Source organism: Salvelinus namaycush, chromosome 41 (genome assembly GCF_016432855.1).
Source record: "Salvelinus namaycush isolate Seneca chromosome 41, SaNama_1.0, whole genome shotgun sequence".
NCBI lineage: Eukaryota > Metazoa > Chordata > Actinopteri > Salmoniformes > Salmonidae > Salvelinus > Salvelinus namaycush.
Genome location: NC_052347.1, coordinates 655,190 through 676,815, shown reverse-complemented (window position 1 = coordinate 676,815; position 21,626 = coordinate 655,190). Strand labels below are relative to the sequence as shown.

At 40.8% G+C, this 21,626-nt stretch overlaps 1 pseudogene; it reads left to right on the top strand.

Annotated features, from left to right (window-relative positions):
* The first annotated feature begins 6,736 nt into the window (after window positions 1–6,736).
* On the top strand, window positions 6,737–20,029 carry LOC120034540 (annotated as a pseudogene).
* Window positions 20,030–21,626: the final 1,597 nt, after the last annotated feature.

The following is a 21,626-nucleotide window of genomic DNA, read 5'->3' as shown; positions in this document are numbered from 1 at the left end:
GAACCATTCAGGCAACCATAGACTTGCCCAGACAACTATACTAAGCCCAACCCCATACACTCAACAAAACCCCCTATACAATACAAACACCCTAAACTAGACAAAACACACAAACATCCCCCATGTCACACCCTGACCTAACTAAACTAATAAAGAAAATCAATATAACAGAGGCCAGGGTGTGACAGTACCCCCCCCCCCCCCCCCCCCCCCCCCCCCCAAAGGTGCGGACTCCGGCCGCAAAACCTGACACAGAAGGGGAGGGTCCGGGTGGGCCTTCCTATGGTGGCGGCTCGGGTGCGGGACATGAACCACCCTCCACCATAGTCAATAACCGCTTTGGTGGCGCCACTGGAACGGCGAGTCCCGGACTGAATACCATCCCAGAGGGCGCCACTGGACTGAGGGGCAGCTCCGGACTGAGGGGCAGCTCCGGACTGAGGGGCAGCTCCGGACTGAGGGGCAGCTCCGGACTGAGGGGCAGCTCCGGACTGAGGGGCAGCTTCGGACTGAGGGGCAGCTCCGGCGGATCCTGGCTGGCTGGCGGCTCCGGCGGATCCTGGCTGGCTGGCGGCTCCGGCGGATCCTGGCTGGCTGGCGGCTCCGGCGGATCCTGGCTGGCTGAAGGGTCAGTACAGACGGGCTGCTTTGCAGGCTCAGTACAGACGGGCGTCATGGCTGGCTGACGGCTCTAGCGGCTCCTGTCTGGCTGACGGCTCTGAAGGCTCCTGTCTGGCGGACGGCTCTGAAGGCTCAGGACAGACGGGCGGCTCTGAAGGTTCAATACAGACGGGCGGCTCTGAAGGGTCAGTACAGACGGGCGGCTTTGCAGGCTCAGTACAGACGGGCGGCTTTGAAGGCTCTTGGCAGACGGACGGCTTTGAAGGCTCTTGGCAGACGGACAGTTCAGACGGCGTTGGGCAGACGGGCAGTTCAGGCGCCGTTGGGCAGACGGGCAGTTCAGGCGCCGTTGGGCAGACGGGCAGTTCAGGCGCCGTTGGGCAGACGGGCAGTTCAGGCGGCGTTGGGCAGTTCAGGCGGCGTTGGGCAGACGGGCAGTTCAGGCGGCGTTGGGCAGACGGGCAGTTCAGGCGGCGTTGGGCAGACGGCCGACTCTGACCTGCTGAGGTGCACAGTAGGCCTGGTGCGTGGTGCCGGAACTGGTGGTGCTGGACTGGAGACACGCACCTCAAGGCTAGTGCGGGGAGCAGCAACAGGACGCACAGGACTCTGGAGATGCACAGGAGGCTTGGTGCGTGGTGTAGGCACTGGTGGTAATGGGCAGGAGACACGCACCATAGGGCTAGTGCGGGGAGCAGGAACAGGGCACACTGGTTTCTCAAAGTGCACTATAGGCCTGGTGCATGGTGCCGGAACTGGTGGTACCGGACTGAGGGCACGCACCTCAGGGCGAGTGCGGGGAGAAGGAACAGTGCGTACAGGGCTCTGGAGACGCACATTAGGCCTAGTGCGTGGTGCCGGAACTGGTGGTACCAGGCTGGGGACACGCATCTCAGGGCTATTGCGGGGAGCAGCAACAGGACGCACAGGACTCTGGAGACGCACAGGAGGCTTGGTGCGTGGTGTAGGCACTGTCTTAACCAGACGGCTAGCACGCACCTCAGGACGAGTATGGAGAGCTGTTCCCGGTGACATCAAATCCAGCAAAAGCTCCTTCAATAGGATGCGGTGCTTTATGCTCCACAACAGCACTTCCCTCATTTCGCTCTCCTCCAATTTCCCCATTAATTCATGCACAGTCTCAGCTTCACTCCCCTTACTCACCTCCAATTCCACCTCGACTGGCTCTGGTTCCATCTTCGGCTCCTCACAGTAAGCACGGGGAGCTGGATCAAGTCTCCTACTTGACCCAGCTACACTCCCCGAGAGCCCCCCCCCCCCCAAGAAATGTTTGGGGTTGCCAGCCGCTCTGCCGTGCTAGCTCCTCATACCGGCGCCTCTCTGCTTTCGCTGCCTCCAGCTCAGCTTTGGGGCGGCGATATTCTCCCGGTTGTGCCCAGGGTCCTCCGCTGTCCAGAATTTCCTCCCAATTCCTGTAATCCTGCGTTTGCTGCTGCTGCCTTGAATCACGCTGCTTGGTCCTTGTTTGGTGGGTAATTCTGTCACGATCGTCGTAATGAGGAAAAGTGGACCAAGGCGCAGCGTGAGAGAAATACATCTTCTTTAATGAAGACAAACAAAACACTTACAAACGAACAAAACAACAAACGATCGTGAAGCTAAACAAACTACGTGCACACATGCAACATAGACATAGACAATTACCCACGAAAGCCTACTGTCTATGGCTGCCTAAAATATGGCTCCCAATCAGAGACAATGAATGACAGCTGTCTCTGATTGAGAACCATTCAGGCAACCATAGACTTGCCTAGACAAATATACTAAGCCCAACCCCATACACTCAACAAAACCCCCTATACAATACAAACACCCTAAACTAGACAAAACACACAAACATCCCCCATGTCACACCCTGACCTAACTGAACTAATAAAGAAAATCAATATAACAGAGCTCAGGGTGTGACAGTTATGATTATTTATTTGTGTTTGTAACGGCAGCCTTCCTCCTCTTCACGAGAAGAGAAGGTGTAGCAGGGATCGGACCAAAACGCAGCGTAGCCAGTGCTCAACATGTTTAATAAACGAAAACTGTGAACACTTACAACAATACAAAAATAACAAACGTGGCAAACCAAAACAGTCCTCTCTGGTGAAACGAACACAAAGACAGGAAACAACCACCCACAAACCCCAACACAAAACAAGCCACCTAAATATGATTCCCAATCAGAGACAACACAAAACACCTGCCTCTGATTGAGAACCATATTAGGCCAAACATAGAAACAGACAAACTAGACACACAACATAGAATGCCCACCCAGCTCACGTCCTGACCAACACTAAAACAAGTAAAACACACAAGAACTATGGTCAGAACGTGACAGTGTTGTTCCAAATGTCTGAATAAAAAATACAGTTAGTGCAGAATAGTGATTTCTTTTTGGGGGGGGGGGGGGGGGGGGGGTGAAGAGGGGTTCGCCCAGGCAGCCATATAAGCTTGAACCGCCACTGACTGCAAGCATTACAAAGCAATCACTAGACTGCTATTCAGTCTCTTTTCCAAGTTAAAAATAATAAACATTCAACATTGGCCATGCTGTCAATGAAGCAAGACTTGTGCCGCACTCAAAACAACTGGAAACTCGGAACTGGGAAATCTCAGACTCAGTGTGTTCAAGACGACTGGGAACTTGGGAAAAAATGAGCTCGGACTGGGAAAATTGTTTTGAACGGTCATCCAACTGGGAATTCCAAGTCGGGAACTCGGGAGTTCCCAGTTGTCTTGAAAGCACCATAAGAGAATGCCGGACTTTGATGACAAAGTTTGATGGCAAGGTTTGCCCACAAGAAGGACCGTCACAACAACTGTGAGACCGAAAATATGTATTGTATTCTGCTACATAAATGATGTAATATGCCAGGAACTGTAGCTAAGAAAGTAATACTAAGTGTATGTTGTGTAAGCTATTAGCAGCCCATGTTTCTCACCCTAAGGATTTGGTCCCTCTCCCCCTCAGAACTTAGCTTATTGTTCTGACTAGTTGGTGCATATGTAGCCTATATCCTGTTTTGGAGAAATGTCATCATTGAATATTGTAAGAGCTTTCATTGTCTGCTTATATACCCCCGTTATTTATCCTACTGTTCTGACTTGGTGTACAGACTTGGTGTACAATTCTGTCAAAAAGCGCTGAACAAATAGTTACTGTATATCGACTACTCGCTCATTAATGTCTTAAACAAAATTATGGTTTGCCTCTTATCCGCTCATCATTCCCTTATGTAATAGTTTGTACATCTCAACTGTTATATTGCTTACAGTATATAGGTCTATCTCATTAGTATCTTATTCCTAATTGTATTATGTTGGAATGATTTAATTGTTTTTCTTAATTTGTGTATTATAATTAGCTCATGTGCTTTTCTTCATGAGGAGGGGTTACTATATAATGTTGTTGGGTCTGTAACCATGTTTGCCAGTGGCAGTCTCTTCCAGTGGCAGTCTCTTCAACAAAAAGTTCAGTAAAAGACCCAAGTAATTCCAGTTGAAATTGTGAGGGTTGTTTTGTTTGAGCAATGCGCTGTCTGTGTGTTGGTATATTGTCTTTAAACGTGGATACTCGTGATTGTATTTTCCTTCCTTTTTAGATCACATACAGTGCATTCCGAAAGAATTCAGAGGATTCACTTTTTACACATTTTGTTATGTTACAGCCTTTTTCTAGAATGTATTAAATAAAACATCCTTGAAGAAAACCTGCTCCAGAGCGCTCAGGACTTCAGACTGAGGCAAAGGTTCACCTTCCAACAGGAAAACAACCCTAAGCACGCAGCCAAGACCACACAGGAGTGGCTTCGGGACACGTCTCTGAATGTCCCTGAGTGGCCCAGCCAGAACCCGGACTTGAACCAGATCGAAGGAGCTTGAGGTACTCTGGAGGTACCTGAAAAAAGCTGTGCAGCGACACTCCCCTTCCAACCTGACAGAGCTTGAGAGGATCTGCAGAGAAGAGTGAGAGAAACTCCCCCAATACAGGTTTGTCAGGCTTGTAGCGTCATACCCAAGAAGACTCAAGGCTGTAATCGCTGCCAAAGGTGCTTCAACACAGTACGGAGTAAAGGGTCTGAATACTTATGTACTAGTGATATTTCAGTTTTTTACTCTTAATAAATGTGCAAACATTTCTAAAAACCCATTTTTGCTTTGTCATCAATGGGTATTGTGCGTAGATTGATGAGAGGAAAAAAACTATTGAATCCAAGTGAAGAGGTCTGAATACTTTCCAAATACACTGTAGGCCTAGTAAAATTATAAATTGTTGTGTAGTGGCTTTGCTGGCATGCATCAAAAAAAATTACTTGAGTTTTCCCCCACCAAGATTTACATGCTAAAATAACCACTGGAAATATATGGCAAGTCTTGGAAATGGCTGTCTAGCAATGATCAACAACCAACTTGACAAAGCTTGTACAATCCAGGTGTGCAAAGCTCTTAGAGACTTATCCAGAAAGACTCACAGCTGTAATCGCTGTGAGAATCAAATGTGATTCTAACATGTATTGAGTCAGGGGTGTGAATACTTATGTAAATGAGATATTTCTGTATTTAATTTACAATAAATTTGCAAACATTTTAAAAAAAAACGTGTTTTCACTTTGTCATTATGGGGTATTGTGTGTAGATGGGTGAGAAAGGTGGAATAAGGGGTAGGAATACTTTTTGAAGCCAATGTATGTGTCACGCCCTGACCTTAGTTCCTTTGTTATGTCTCTATTTTGGTTTGGTCAGGGCGTGAGTTGGGGTGGGCATTCTATGTTTTTGTTCTATGTTTTATATTTCTATGTGTTTGGCCGAGTGTGGTTCTCAATCAGAGGCAGCTGTCTATCGGTTTCTCTGATTGAGAACCATACTTAGGTATCCTCATCCCAACTGTGTTTTGTGTGTAGTTGTTTTCTGTTGTGTGTCTGCACCAGCCAGAACTGTTTCGGTCGTTATCTTTGTTATTTTTAATATTTCAGTGTTCATGTAATAAATATGGACACGTACCACGCTGCACCTTGGTCCTCTCCTTCCAACAGCCATTACAGTATGCTTTAACTGTCTGTTACTGTACATGCAATATGCTTTGTGAACTTCACTGGACAGAGTTTGCTGTCTGGTTTTGTAGTAAAACAAAGGTGTAGTTGAATTTACAAGGCGGGGGGGGGGGGGGGGGGGGCTTGGCTTCCCCAGTGATTTTACCCATGCACTGCTACTGCTAAAACTAAACTGAAACTAAATAACATAAATTGAAATAGTAATGTTTTATTCAAACAAAACATTTATAGAAACTCTAAAGGCAAACTGAAACTAAACTGAATTTCAAAGATAAATCAAAAAATGAATAGAATTAAAAACGAATAACTATAATAACCTTTGAAAAGAGAGAAGGAGAGGCAGAGACAGGAGGAGAGGAAGAAAGGGGAGAATAGGATGAGAGGGGAGAATAGGAAGAAAGATGAGGAGAGGAAGAGACGAAGAAAAGAAGAGGAAGAGAGAGGAGGAGAGACAGAGAGAGGAGAGGAAGAGAGGGGTGCAGGAGTAGACATGAAGAGCTTATGTTTACATGACATCTCAACATTTATATACACTTTACTAAGCTCTTTTCTGTTTGTCATGCTTATCTAACGTCCATTTACCAATAATTCAACATTCACTAATAAACAGTTACTCTGGTTATTTCACCTACTTCTTCTTTAATTCAGGATGTCTCCCCACAGAGGGGCAAAGTCTTTGGTTAAATTATATGACTTTATTACACCACACCTTGAAGATGATTGCCTCTACAGCACAGAACAAAAGAAACGTACGCTATGTAACATGAAAGAGAAAGTTATACACACTTTCAAGGAAGTGTATGAGTTTCTTGTATAGCCTGTGTTCTGAAGGCAAACAACTTCAAGCCCATGATGGGAAGTTATGATAATACAGCAGGAACTAAATGTCACTCAGCAATGACGAAATTATTCAAGTAAACAGATGATACAGCAACCACAAAGACAAACAGCCTACCGCCCACTCATATCTAATGGGGAGAGTTCAAAGTCTAATGAGTGGCAGACACACCTATTATGCATGACAATCCCAAGTAAATGATTATCTGGAAGTCCCAGGTCGAGTATAAACTTTACATGAGGCTCAACAACACACCACTGACCAGCCGTATCACCTCTTACTGTACTACAAACATCCTTCTCTCCTCTGCGAAGATGTCCAGCTCTGTAACAACCACCACTAACGGGGTGGTGGTCATCACCCATGTACACCCCACTGTCAACGGGATGGGGGTCGTGAGGGTCGATTCTGCCCCTCACTGTTTGGGACAGACGGTTTCCTCAGTGCTGGGAAGTTTCCGGGCAGGGCAACCAAAAGCGCTGGGGGTAAGAATTTCTGTTTTACATAATTTGAAGATTATTTTTGAAGTAAAAATAAGACAATTTTGGTTGTTTTTTTGGTCTTCCAACGTATTGGAAGAAGAGAAATTAATTTCCTGCTTTGTACTTTGTTTTTCTCTCACAGACCGTACAGATCATGGTTGGTTTGTTGATGCTGTTGACAGGAATCGTGATGGCTACAGGACCACAAGAAGACAATATTGGAGTAATTAGCGGAATATTTGTCTGGGGATCTATCATTGTGAGTGAGCTGTTCTGTCTAACAATCCTACCTTACATTTCCTGTCTCTCTTGATGCAAACAAAACACAATAATTGAATCATGTCACAATTTGAAAAGAAATGCATTAAAAAGAAATGTCAAAAAATGAAAAAAATATAAAATCTTTCATTTATGGTAATGCTTTATAACAACTGTTGGGGATGAGGGCGCTGTTTAGGCTATTTATGCTAATTGGGTACTTTTTTTAAACGGCTTCCCACAAAATCCTTGATCGTACAATATGCATATTATTATTATTATTGGATAGAAAACAGTCTATAGTTTCTATAGGAGTTGAAATTTTGTCTCTAAGTGGAACAGAGCCCATTCTACAGCAATTTCCCTGACATGGATTCAGATTTCAGAAATGTTGGCCACTGTTCTGAAGTCAGTTAAAAGGGCACTGATTTTGCTATGACTATACGGACACTTCTTACGTCTTCCCCTGGATGCCTTTACGTGATGACGATTCCAATGGGGTCGATTGCGCGTTCACAGGCCCTACAAATGAAAAAACCCTGAAGCTAGTCATTCTTTTGGAGCTGCGTCATGCGCCTAGAGGACACCGGCCCGCACCTTTTCCAAGCATTAGTGAAGGGGGTAATATTACTCGGGTCATGTTTCTACTCGTTATGGGAGTTAAAAACATCATAAGGTAGTTAATTTAAAGCGTTTTATAGCAATTTATATCCGTTTAGTGCGATTTTGGGACATTTATTTTTGCAACGATGTGAATAGTTGGGCACGCTTTTCAGTTCATCCCGAACGCCGTTGGCATTTCCACATGGCAAGAGGACAGCTTTCCACCAAAAGACGATTTCTCCCAAGAAAGGATCCTTTGCCCAAGATACTGATGGAAGAACAGCTCAAGGTAGGACATTTTTATTATGATAAATCGTGTTTCTGTCGAAACATTTTAGTGGCTTAGGACGCCATGTTTTTTGACGTAGCTTCGCTTGGCGCAAACTGTATTGAAAAGTAAGGATAAATTAAAAAATGTAATAACGCAATTGTATTAAGAATTAAATTGTCTATCAATCCCTGTCCACCCTATATTTTTTAGTCACGTTTATGAGTATTTATGTATAAGAGTAGATCACTGTCTAAGTGGCGCAAGGAAATTTTCTGACCAGCTGAGCTAAATTTCACATTGTATAACCATGATTTTGGTGGCTAAATATAAACATTTGCGATCAAACTGTATATGCATGTTGTAATGTGATGTTACAGGAGTGTCATCGGAAGAATTCTGAGAAGGTTAGTGAAAAAATTAATATCTTTTGGCGATGTTGACTTTTATCGCTCACTTTGGCTAGAATCAATGCTGGGCTGCTATGTGGTATGTGCTATGCTAATATAACGATTTATTGTGTTTTCGCTGTAAGACACTTAGAAAATCTGAAATATTGTCTGTATTCACAGGATCTGTGTCTTTCGATTCGTGTATGCTGTGTATTTTTACGAAATGTTTGATGATTAGTAAGTAGGTAAACACGTTGCTCTAAGTAGTTTTTCTATTCCATTTGTGACGGTGGGTGCAATTGTAACCTATGCCATCTACCTGAAATATGCACTTTTTTCTAACAAAACCTATCCCATACCATAAATATGTTATCAGACTGTCATCTAATGAGTTTTTTTGTTGGTTAGGGGCTATAAATATCTTAGTTTAGCCGAATTGGTGATGGCTACTGGTGTTGGTGGACAAATAAAAGATGGTGGATTATGCTAATGTGTTTTTAGGTAATAGATGTACATCTTTACATATTGTGTCTTCCCTGTAAAACATTTTAAAAATCGGACATGTTGACTGGATTCACAAGATCTGTGTCTTTCATTAGCTGTATTGGACTTTAATGTGTGAAAGTTAAATATTTTAAAAAAATATTTTTTTTGAATTTCGCGGCACTGGTTTTTCAGTGGGGGGGGGGGGGGGGAGTGCCGCTAGCGGCACACTCATCCTAGAAAGGTTAACTAATGACTTTTATCACTGTATATGCATTTGGCTAGGCCTATGCCAATTATACACTCAGTTTATATTAACTTCTATGTGGGAATAATTAAACTTGAATTTGAACTTTGGTCATACTGCAGAAATATGTTTGTCCCACATGGTACCCTACTCACTATATAGTGCACTACTTTTGTAGTGTACTGTGTAGAGAATAGGGTGCCATTTGGGACGCACCCTTGTATAATACCTTCCTTGTTCCTCCTCAGTATGTCATTGCAGGCTCTCTAACTGTTGCTGCTGACAACAAATTGAACACATGTCTGGTTAGTATCAACTATTTCTTCCTCAATAAAGTGTAGGCTTTTGATTTATGAAGTTCCACTCTATTTCAAAAACAGAATCTACTTTATACATAGGCCCTCGTTTTTTCGTTCAACCTGCTTGTTTTCCTCCCACAACACAAGCAGTGGGGCACTAGCTATTCAGCAACTGCAGATTGCACCTTTATTAAAGACATGTAATGATGATTGTCAACACACTGTATTCTATATTGTATTTCATTCTTCACAACCAATCCACCATGTCCTCTTTCTGCTCTCTGTCCCTTAGGTAAAAGGCTCCCTTGGAATGAATGTTGTCGCCACGGTTACTGCTCTTACTGGCACCATTCTGCATTCTTTAGACAGTGCTGGGATCATCTTTTACAACTACTACTGTGACTCCAGGCTATCCTTCATACCTCCCTCCATCCTATGCCTGTCAACAGTATTGGGTATATACCAAATTCTTATTCCTTTGGTCAGGAAATATTTTTAAATCGGTAAAGGGGTATTTATCATCTATAATCGTATTGCTAGACTTTTGTACATACTGTTGAATGTTTTTTATTTGTTTAAATTAGACACCATTTGTAGCATATATGTGACATCTCCAACATGCAAGCAATCGTGAATGAGATGCTATTGAGTTCATTTACACTTCTTGTTAGCCCACGCTGAAACGGGAGTTTAATTCTACATAATTGCTCCAAAATGGTGTAGTGTAGTCTAGTTAACTGCTGTTTCCTGTTCCTCTCTGTCTATAGGTCAGGTCCCAGGGAATTTCAGGTGTTTTGGTTGTTTTTTCCCTGCTGGAACTTATAGTGTCCATCTGTGTCTCGTCATTCGCCTGCAGAGCTGTCTGCCAGTGCTGCCGTTCCACCCCTGAGGTGAGTTTATGGACATAGATTTCTGTCAAAATGTGGTACAAGATTTAAACAGAAATCTAGCTCCGTATACAGTGTGGTCTGAAATGATTGACACCCTTGATAAAAATGAGCAGAAATGACTGTATAAAGTAAATCATTCAATACTGAGCTACATTGTATGCAACCAAAATGTATACTAATACAATTGCTTAGAGAAAGAGATTTTGCTTAACAAGTTTTTTGTTTTCTCAAAAGGTATGGGTCAAAATTAATGATACCTCACTGTGCAAGGATAACAGCACTGACACTTTTTCTAAAATGTTTTATGATTTGGTGACCACATTGGGAGGGATCTTAGACCATTCCTCTGTACAGAATCCTTCCAGATCATTGATATCCTTTGTCTGTGCTTATGGTATGGGGTTCTCCAAATAGCTCTATGTTCATGTCATCTGACCAAATCACAGTGTCCAATCCAAGTGCCAATGCCGTTTAGTAAACTCCAGGCATTTACATTGGTTGGATGACATGAAAATAGCTTTGGCCACGCACACCAGTGGTGGGTTTGGCATCGACATGAGAATGCACAGAAAATAACCCCATATCTACCGTAAAATATGGTGGTGGGTCTTTGATGTTATGGGGTTAATTTTCTTCCACTGGTCCTGAGCCCCTTGTTAAGGTCAATGGCATCATGAACTTTAGCCAGTGTAGGAGCCAATTTGGGTGTATCTTATATTATGGTATTATTTGGGCAATTACACTCCCGACCACTAGGGAGCAATAGAACCAATGGTGTGTATAACCCCTGGTTGACTGACAGGGGGCACTGTATTGAAGCCACCAGGCACCGCGATCTTGGCACTCCTGCTCCAACTCCTGCTCCAGTGTGTGGATGTGGGAGAGCTCACGGTTCTTACTTTTGTCATGACAATTTGCTGCCAACACAGCGGCCGTGAGCTCAAACCTAGGAAGGATATCTGATTCATGGGAGAAACTCTCTCTTTTCTCAGCATGAACGAAAGATGTACAGTACTAGTTTATGAGAAGTTTTTCAGAATCATTGAAGAGAAAAGTATGGTCCACCCCATTGAGTATTTCACCACACCCTCATATGCCATGTCTTGAAATATGCATATAGAGGGATTAAAAGTAAACTTACATTGTAAAACTTCTGGCTGCCAACTTTCTAACTCCATCTATAACTATTTGACTTTATAGCACTCCCAGAAGACATTAATTATTGACTCCTTGCTAGTTGTACACTTAAAGGTCCTGAACAGTCATTCTTAAAATGACTTTTTATCTCATGGTAACTGCCAGGAGTGAGAGGGAGCTTATATTCTTGAGCTCGCCTTGACCGACAGCTCTTTGAAACTCCTATGTCAAGTAACTTGGATTCAGTGAGCAGTTTTGCAGTAAAATAGTCTCAAGCAAATTTGGTGCCACACAAAGCAACTCAAACAACATTGAAATTGCATCAAAGATGACATTGTTTTTATACGTCTTCCGTTTAGCATGTCTCTTGTTCACAGCAGCACTGGTGTATGTGTTGATTAGTTATGTTCCAACACTCCCTTCATCTTGTGTCAATATCAGTTCTTTTTAAATCTTGATCTATTTATATTTGTATTACCTATCAAAACTCTATGTGTATCCTTTTCTGAGTCAAATAGGATTCCCTCAACATTTCTTTGATGTCCAAAAGATTTCAGATAGAAATTTAGTGTATAGAACTTTTCAATTGCATGTATTTGAAAATGTCTATATTAGTCAGTCTAAAATTGCTTTTTAATTCTGTAATGGAAATCATTTTATTTCCTATGCCTTCAGTTTTCCATGGGGCCAATTTATCGGTGAACTCTGAAAAGCTATCCAAGGATTGTTCCATAGGGTTGTGTTTTTAGGGAGTGACATTGGTTCTTTTCGTATGCATTTCATTTTCTTCAACATTGTTATAGTGTTCTTAACTATTGAATTGTTAATGTTCTTCTTTATCCTTTGAAAATAGACTTGTGAAAAGACTCTGAGGATTAGCATGCACAACTTCAATATGTACCCATTGTTCTTCTTTAGTGCACTTAACAATATGTTGCGAGCAAAAGCCTTGTGTGGCGAGTTAATACAATTCCAAGTCTGGAAGGTTAAAACCACCCTCAGACTTTGGAAGATGTCAAACTTTCCTTTTTATTCTATGAGTTTTATTTACGCATATATATTCTGTCATGGCGAGTATACATATTTAAAGAATGTCTTCGGTGGGGTAATTGGTATTACAGAGAATAAATATAAAAACAAAGAAATGGATATTTGGCCACAAACTCAACATTTTGCAATGTCTATCTCAGTCTCCGGACTTAAAATCCATTGAAAACATGTGGGTTGAATTAAATAGGGCAGTCCGTAAACGCAGACTAAGAATCTCAAGATCTGGAAGGATTCTGTTTGAAGGAGTGGTCTTTGTGAGATAATGTCTAGATGCTTTTTATAGTGGAGATCAAGTTTATAAATTGCTTGGCTGGGTTGATGAGACAGTGGATTGCACAGTCAGATGGAACAGAGTAAATAGGCATTTTAACGGCATAGATCGAGCCAGTGGTAAATTGTGGAATAGACACAGGCTGGAATGCAGTTTTAACCAATCAGCATTCAAGATTAGACCCACCCGTTGTATAATTCACAATAGCAGCACTTACAGTTGACCAGGGCAGAAATTTGACTAACTGACTTGTTGGAAAGTTGGCATCCTATGACCGTGCCACGTTGAATGTCACTGAGCTCTTCAGTAAGGCAATTCTACTGCCAATGTTTGTCTTAGGAGATTGCATGACCGTGTGCTCGATTTTATACACCTGTCAGCAACGACACCCGTTGAAATAGCTGAATCAACTCATTTGAAAGCGTGTCCACATACTTTTGTCTATATAGTGTTTGTTCTGCAACTGTAAGAGCGCTGAGCAATCATGAAACCTGTATATTTGATAAGCAGTTTATATAAATTAACTTAAAATGTACATGTCTGTCTTTTAGCAAGTGTTCGTCATTGGGAATCAAATACCGGTACCTCATGGCAGCATGACTCCAAGCAACGCACCTTTCCCTCCTCAGAGCAACTACGAGGTATGATATATTTGGAGGTTGAATTGCAGAGTTTGCTTTATAAAATAGGCTGCTCATTATCTCAAATTAAAATTTAGAATATCTCAACAATGTCCTAGTAACTGAGTTTCTGGAGTAATTATTTTTTTTAAATGTTTTACTTCCACTGCAAAAGCTTTCATTTAAAAATGTGTCATCAAAACGTTGGTCACTGTGTAAAATTCTGTGGGGCTGTACTTCCGAACATTAGAAAGTTTTTAGTTTAAGTTTAAGCATCGGCCAAATTAAATCATTGACGTAGGTGCACGTGATCAAAGGCTACATGTTAGCTGTTCCCATAACATAACCTGGTACATTTTGCTCTATGCTAAACTCACCAGGTGGTCCTGATTATATCCAGTTGAAATTCCATATCAGCTAATTAAAATCGTCGACATAGTTAGAAGCGATAGAACCAATGGTGTGTATAACCTCTGGTTGACTGACAGGGGGCACTTTATTGAAGCCACCGGGCACAGCCATCTTGGCACTCCTGCTCCAATGTAAAAAAAAAAAAATGATTTTGGAAGCTATAGAAATGCATGTATTAATGTCTACATTCGTTTTTGACACGGTTATTATATTACAGACACCTTAATGCATACTTTCAAATTATATTATGTGAGCTAAAAATAAACATTTGTAAATATATAAAAACATTTTCCTTAAAGTCTTTTTTTTAGATAGTACTAATGTTACTGTCCCCCCTACAACAACACAAATATGTGTAATTTTGTCCTTGAAACATTTAATTGAAATACTGTATAATTCCATTCATTCGTATGGAGGACTGCTCCTAATGGAGAGTGTGAATACGGCTGATCGGTGGTGTGAAAGCTCTCAATGGCCAATACATAGAACCAGTAATCCAGGGTTTATATACATCATTGTAAAGAACACTTTCCAACACCTTAACAACAGTCAAATGGCATCGTCTGCTCATCAAAGTTACTAAAAAGCTAACATTTTCAACTGAACGATTAACTCCTGGGGATTTTTGTCATTTGCGACTTTATCATTTTTACCTAACCTAACTTTAGCTCATGAGAATCCAAGCTCATACAGCCATAGGTTTCTCATTTGAACAATTGACCACAGCATGGCCAACAGGTTAAACTTTCCAGATACCCTGTCTAACTGCTAATAATCACTGCGTGCAATGCGGTTTTGGAAACCTCTGAAATTCTACTTTCATATCACCCCAAAATGATTTTACAAATACAAAAGACACACTTACTCTGCGCCACTTTAACACAGATTCTTCTGAGATGTTTTGCATTGCACTTCCTGAGCTAATGGAAACTCGGAGGAAACAAAGAAACGTGTCGGTTTAAAGCTTCACTGTAAACTCCAAGGCATTTTTTACTCAAATACCTCTAGTAAGTTGAACTCAAAGTCAATGTAAAGTCATTATTATTAAAATATTGATGTGGTACTGACTCAAAACTAAATGAGAAGTCACACCAACAAATTTTTTTAAAGTTATAAACTTTTTTTCCCAGCATGCTCTACTGCATGTAGATTTTTGGGGAATTGTGTTAAATATCTGTTTTTTCTAATTTAACTAGGCAAGTCAGTTAAGAACAAATTCTTATTTACAATGACTGCTTTGGAACAGTGGGTTACCTGCCTTGTTCAGAGGCAGAACAACAGATTTTTTACCCTGTCAGCTCAGGGATTCGATCTAGCAACCTTTGTGTTACTGGCCCAACACTCTAACCACTAGGCTACCTGCCACCCCAATGCATGTACATTGAGTGATTAATTGATTTAACTTATGCTACACAAAGATAAATAACATACATTTTTCTAAACTAATCCAATCATTTAGTTAGATTTTTTGCTCCCATTACTGAAATGGTTGTTCTAGTTTATTAAATGGCTTAGGTTGTCTCCTCACACTGTTCCTAACCCTGGTAGTCATTATGAATTCAGGTTGGGGGTGATTCAAACGTTAAACTGGTGGATAGCGTAACTCTGGCTGGATTCCATTAAGAATTACACATCACATTGCAAGTCAGCATAATGTGACTAGCAGGTAGGGTTGCAAAATGTGGGTACATTTCCCAGTTTTTCCAGAAATCTCGGTTGTAAGATTCCTGGAAATCCTTCAACCAGGATCTGGGTATTTTGTTAAAGTTACTGGAATTTTGCAACCTTACTTGCAGGCCTGATGTGGCCTTTGAGCCATGTGTTTCAGGCCACTGAAAATAAGGCCTTATGAGATTTATAATGTGTTTTCATTCAGTTGAATTATACTGATAACATTTGCATAGGAACTCACTTGGTGAAGGCCACAGGAGTGAAAATGAACGATTCCAACATACACATCTCTGTCACTAACAAATACAGTCATGGGTGTGTTGGACAATTTCTTCAACAAATGATCAGGTCTATATAATTATCAAACATACATAAGTAATGGAAAAGAAACACAGACTCTTTGTTTAAGTATTAAAATACTCCTTTAGTAATACAATTGTAGGCAGAAGTTGGTACAGAGTACAGTACATAATAGCTCTCTCCAGGTTCTGCAAAATATCTAAGACATACTGTAACTCATATAGCCTCTCCCAGTCCTTGCGTGAGTTTCCCTGGCAACAACATTTTAATCAATCTAACCTCCCCTTGACAGCAGCAACCATCTTATCAGCAATTAAAAGCTCAGAAGTGGGTTTGACCAAAACTTGACCTTTCATCACAAGTATAGGGTCATAACAAGGTGAACGAGTGTAAGCATCTTCTGACAGCTGGCTGGTTTCATCTGTGGCAGCCCTGTGTTCTCAGAAAACCAGATAACCACGGTGGGATCCAGACAGGAGGAGTCTGAACGTAGACGCCTTCTGATAGTGTCTGAACGTCACAACACTCAAAAACAGGTGTTAACACACACACAGAGGTCTCCTGAAGAGGAGACCTTACAGTTTAAAATAACATAATTTAGTAACCCTTGAAAAGGTATAAGGCCTTGATTTAACCCTCTTCAGGTGCTAACATTCACTCAAAAAGGCAAGGCACACTGGGAAGGCTTAGTCGAGGTGTTATTCAGAATTTTGAAGCTGATACAACTCAAATCTGGACCCCCTACCGGGTCCAGTTTTGAGTAATGACTACAAAATTACTAAGTAACTGTACTGAGGCATATTAACAGGTTTCTACAAACAGGTTTCTACAAAAGAGGTTTCTACAGAAGTTTAGTAATATTGGGCTTTACAGTTTGTGTTACACAAAAAAACACTGTAGAAATCTGTGGTAAAACAGCAAACAGTAAGTGTATCGTTTGTATTTGTAGTCATTTTGGATGATAATTAAGTTGTGTTCACAGTTTCCAAAACCGCGTCGCAATCGAGGGTAAATTGTTTCTAGATAGAGCATTTCACCAAATCACCTCAGCTACTTAAAAGGGACGTGGAATGACTCCAATGTATAGCACTGGAGTCATGAGAACGGCTAACCAAACCCATCACCTTATTATGTTTTACTGCCCGTCAGTTCCAAGAAGTGACATCCCAAAAAACACACAATAACTATCCATCCCAAATGGCTCCTAAATCAAATCTAATCAAACTTTATTTGTCACATGCACCGAATACAACAAGTGTAGACCTTACTTGCAAGCCCTTAACCAACAGTGCAGTTCAAGAAGAGTTAAGAAAATATTTAACACCATAAAATAACAATAACGAGGCTATATACAAAGGGTACCGGTACCGAGTCAATGTGTGGGGGTACAGGTTAGTTGAGGTAATTTGTACATGTAGGTAGGGGTGAAGTGACTATGCATAGATAATAAACAGCGAGTAGCAGCAGTGTACAAAACAAAAGGAGGGGGTGGGGTGTCAATGTAAATATTCCGGTGGCTATTTGATTAATTGTTCACAGGTCTTATGGCTTTGGATTTCTAAATTTATTTTGCGACGCTCGCTCGTGACGTGTCTGGTCTGGTCAGCATGTCATGTTAAAAGGAACCACCAGCTTTCATATGTTCGCATGTTCTGAGCAAGGAACTTAAATGTTAGCTTTCTTACATGGCACATATTGCACTTTTACTTTCTTCTCCAACACTTTGTTTTTGCATTATTTAAACCAAATTGAACATGTTTCATTATTTATTTGAGGCTAAATTGATTTTATTGATGTATTATATTAAGTTAAAATAAGTGTTCATTCAGTATTGTTGTAATTGTCATTATTACAAATAAATGAAAAAAAACGTCCGATTAATCGGTATTGGCTTTTTTGGTCCCCCAATAATCGGTATCGGTATCGGCGTTGAAAAATCATAATCGGTCGACCTCTACTTCTGACCCACTGGAATTGTGATACAGTGAATTATAAATGAAATAATCTGTCAGTAAACAATTGTTGGAAAAATGACTTGTGTCATGCACAAAGTAGATGTGCTAACCGACTTGCCAAAACTATAGTTTGTTAACCAGAAATTTGTGGAGTATGTGAAAAATTAGTTTTAATGACTCCAACCAAAGTGTATGTAAACTTCCAACTTCAACTGTACATACCTCTCCACATTGATCTGTTACTGGTACTCCCTGTATCTAGCTCCATTATTGTGTATTTGTTGTATTTTTTATTGTAATTTTTAAACTCTGCATCATTGGGAAGGGCTCGTAAGCAAGCATTTCACAGTGTACAGTTGTATTCCTGTGCATGTGACAAATAAAATTAGATTTGTTCATTCACTATAGCTCAGCGTTCAACACCATAGTGCACTCCAAGCTCATTACTAAGCTCAGGTCCCTGGGACTGAACACCACCCTCTGCAACTGGATCCTGAACTTCCAGACGGGCCGCCCCAGGTGGTGAGGGTAGGGAACAAAACATCCGCCACGCTTACTCTCAACACGGGGGCCCCTCAGGGGTGTGTGCTTAGTCCCCTCCTGTACTCACTTTTCACCCACAACTGCATGGCCACGCACGACTCCAACACCATCATCAAGTTTGCTGACGACACAACGGTGGTAGGCCTGATCACCAACAACAATGAAACAGCCTATAAGAAGAAGGTCAGTAACCTGGCAGTCCAGGACCTCTATACCAGGCGGTGGTAGAAGAAGGCCCTAAACATAATCCAGACTGCAGCCACCCAAGTCATAAACTGTTTTCTCTGTTACTGCACGGCAAGCTGTTTGAATGCACCAAGTCTGGAACCAACAGGACCCTGAACGGCATCAACTCCCAAGCCATAAGACTGCTAAATAGTTAACCAAAAAGCTACCTGGACTATCTGCATTGACCCCCTTTTGCACAAACTCTTTTGACTCATCACATACGCTGCTGATATTGATTATTATCTATCGTGTTGCCTAGTCACTTTACCCCCACCTATATGCACATATCTACCTCAATTACCTCGTAACCCTGCACATCAACTCTGTACTGGTACCCTGTGTATATAGCCATGTTATCGTTACTCATTGTGTCTTTATTCCTCATTTTATTATTTTTCTCCCCGTAAATAAGCATTTCACTGTTAGTCTACACTTAAAGGAAGCATGTAACAAAACAAATACAAATAAATAATATATAACTATATAACTATATATATAGTTATAGTTATATATCACTTAAACTAAATAAAAACGAACAATAAAGTTCTGAAAACGAACTGAAACTGAACTGATTTAGAAATAAACATTGAAAAACTAACAGATAAAACTTAAAACTTAAAAACTATATAATAACAAGGATGTGATGATCATGCAATATTGACACTCTACAGGCTCAACCTAGTAAGTAATCAGTTTAAATTGTAAATACTGAGCATGTGTACTGTAGCTTTTTTGTTAACATCTCTCTATTGTATTAACGGCATCTTAATCCCTATATAGTGCCCTACTTAGGGTATAGGGTGTGGGCTTTGGTCAAAGGTAGAGCACTATGTATAGGGAATAGGGTGCCATTTGGGACATATCTGTCTTATTATGTACTGTGTTGTTTCTACAGACTGTGATCTACCCAAAGGTTCCTGAGGGAGACGATATGGGAACAGGGTTTCAACAGTACCCCCTGCCCCCAAAAAACACTGCTTTCATCCCTTGAGAATTGGACTTCTGTGAATACATCGCTCTTTTTCTTGTTAAAATTGTGTTCTCTAGGGCTATTTTTCTGATCCAAGCCAGGCAATGTTTGGCACCACATCACTGATCTGAATAGTTTGACAGTTCAATATTGATAGTGTAATGTAATGTTTCAGTATAATGATTAGGTTACTATATGGCTGATTTTTTTAACTTCATGTTTTTGTAATTTCTCTCTTTTCTTATTGATATAATTTAATTCGAATTTATTATATAAAAGTATAGTACATTTATCAACTAACATCAGCCACTGCTACATCACATTATATGACAATGAGGCATCACTTTTTTTAATAACATGCAAATACATATTTAACTTAATGTCTTGAAACAAGTCTTGACTTAAACTAATAAATAAAATGACAGAAAAAAATGTGAGTTGGGAGTCACTTTTATCTTTCATACAACGTAATTAATGACATTCATATTTTGGGTAAATATTGATCTTGAAAGTAGGGCTAGACCTAAATAAATGAATATTTTTGAAGGAGTGGTTGAAGGGTCTGAAAACATCCTGATAAGGAGGGAGTGGTGCTTGGATGTTTACATTGGGAATTAGCCTATATCCTTTCTATCTTGAGCATGTGCAACATTAAATGTCATGAACAGTTAAAATGTAGATTTTTTTTAAAGAAACCAGATCAATGTATGATGACCAAAGTATGAAAAATGACTGTTGTTTCTACAGTGCCACATTTGTGGGTTTTAAAGCATGAACTGTTCGTTTCAAGTCCTGCCACAACATCTCAATTGGGATTAGGTCTGGGACTTTGACTAGGCCATTCCAAAACTTCAAATGTGTTTCTTTTTAACCATTTTCATGTGGACTTGATTGTGTGTTTTGGATCCCTGTCTTGCTGCACGACCCAGCTGCACTTCAGCTTCAGCTTCAGCTCACAGATGGATGGCCTGACATCCTCCTGTAGAATTCTCTGATACAGTGCAGAATTCATGGTTCTTTCTATTAAGGCAAGTTGTCCAGGTCCTGAGGCAGCAAAGCATCCTCAACAAGAGCTTTTGGGAATTTTTTTTTGTTCTTTTGTCATATAATCCTCCTTTTAAAATATGTATACTTACCTGGAGTGGCGTTTTATTACATGCATACTTACCCAGAGTGGCCTTTAAACATGCATAGTTACCTAATTACTTACCTGAAAACTTACCTGAGATCCAAACCAATGTGTAGACGGTATGTTGCTGTTCGTGAGAGGACTTGTGTGTAATCCTCTCTGCCGCTCCTGTTGAAAATGTAAACACCATCAACATCAACAATAACCACAGCCATTCATCCCAAACAACATCAGCAATAACCACGACCATTCATCCCACCGCTCAAAAATCAAAAACCACCACTCCCCCCATAGTATTCTGAAGAACAAGTTTTTATTCCCTACTTTCTATTTTTAATAAAGTTATTTACCCCTAACCCAAGACCCCTTACCCTAAACTAGATCCAGAACCTATTTCCAACACTTCCCTTTAAACTAGCGTTTCTCAAAGTCGGTCCTCGTTACCCCAAGGCGTGCAAGTTTTGGTTTTTGCCCTAACACTACACAGCTGATTCAAATTATCAAAGCTTGATGATTAGTTGATTATTTGGCGTCCAGAGGACCGAGTTTGGGAACCCTGCCTTAAACCTAAACCCTTACCCTAAACTGGGTTTGTATGCTTTACCCAATCCCTCCTCCTCTACTTTATCATTTTTTCTTTACTTCTTTACATTTTTAATTCATTAAAGTTTGTTTTAATCAAATCAAGCTGAGAAAGAAAAAAATGTAACAACTTTCCTTTTGTACCTTGCCAAACCTCACCTTCACCTGACAGATACATGGAGAAGAGATGTCCCTACCAGTCCCAAAGTTCGTTAGCGCATCACAAGACGCATGCCAAATGGGAGATGTGTATATAAAAGATATATATCTTTGATGCAATTTCAATGTTGTTTGAGATGATTTCACTGCATT